Genomic DNA, 440 nt, shown 5'->3' on the forward strand with positions numbered 1-440 from the left:
ATGAAGATTGCAATTGGATGCTTATCCTTAAGTTTGGAGAGTTCAGGTAAGAATATAGATTTCTTTTTTAGTCTTGGAAAATCCGGTTAGGCCAAAATGTTTTTTTCAGCCGATAAGGCAAGAGTTGGGCCTCGGGCGCCCTCTGCTGGAAAACGATGTGTTACTGAAAGAGGCTGTGAGCTGGCTTGAATCCCTGCAGCCCTGAGGTCAACCGCAGGTGAAGTTGCTGGGGCCCTGTCTGTTGTGTAATCTCAGAGCTGGATGCCCTGGTATTGCCCAGCCTGGCAAATGTGTGAGGAATGAATGAATGAGACAAGCTGTATAGTGCTCCGGAAACTGTAGAGGACTTGCAAAGGGTTTATTACTATGGTTCGTCTCGAATCCAGCTCCAGCTCTCAAGGCTTAAGAAGGGACTTTTTTTGTTGTTGTTTTTTTGTTTT

Source organism: Mastomys coucha, unplaced genomic scaffold (genome assembly GCF_008632895.1).
Source record: "Mastomys coucha isolate ucsf_1 unplaced genomic scaffold, UCSF_Mcou_1 pScaffold5, whole genome shotgun sequence".
NCBI classification, from domain to species: domain Eukaryota; kingdom Metazoa; phylum Chordata; class Mammalia; order Rodentia; family Muridae; genus Mastomys; species Mastomys coucha.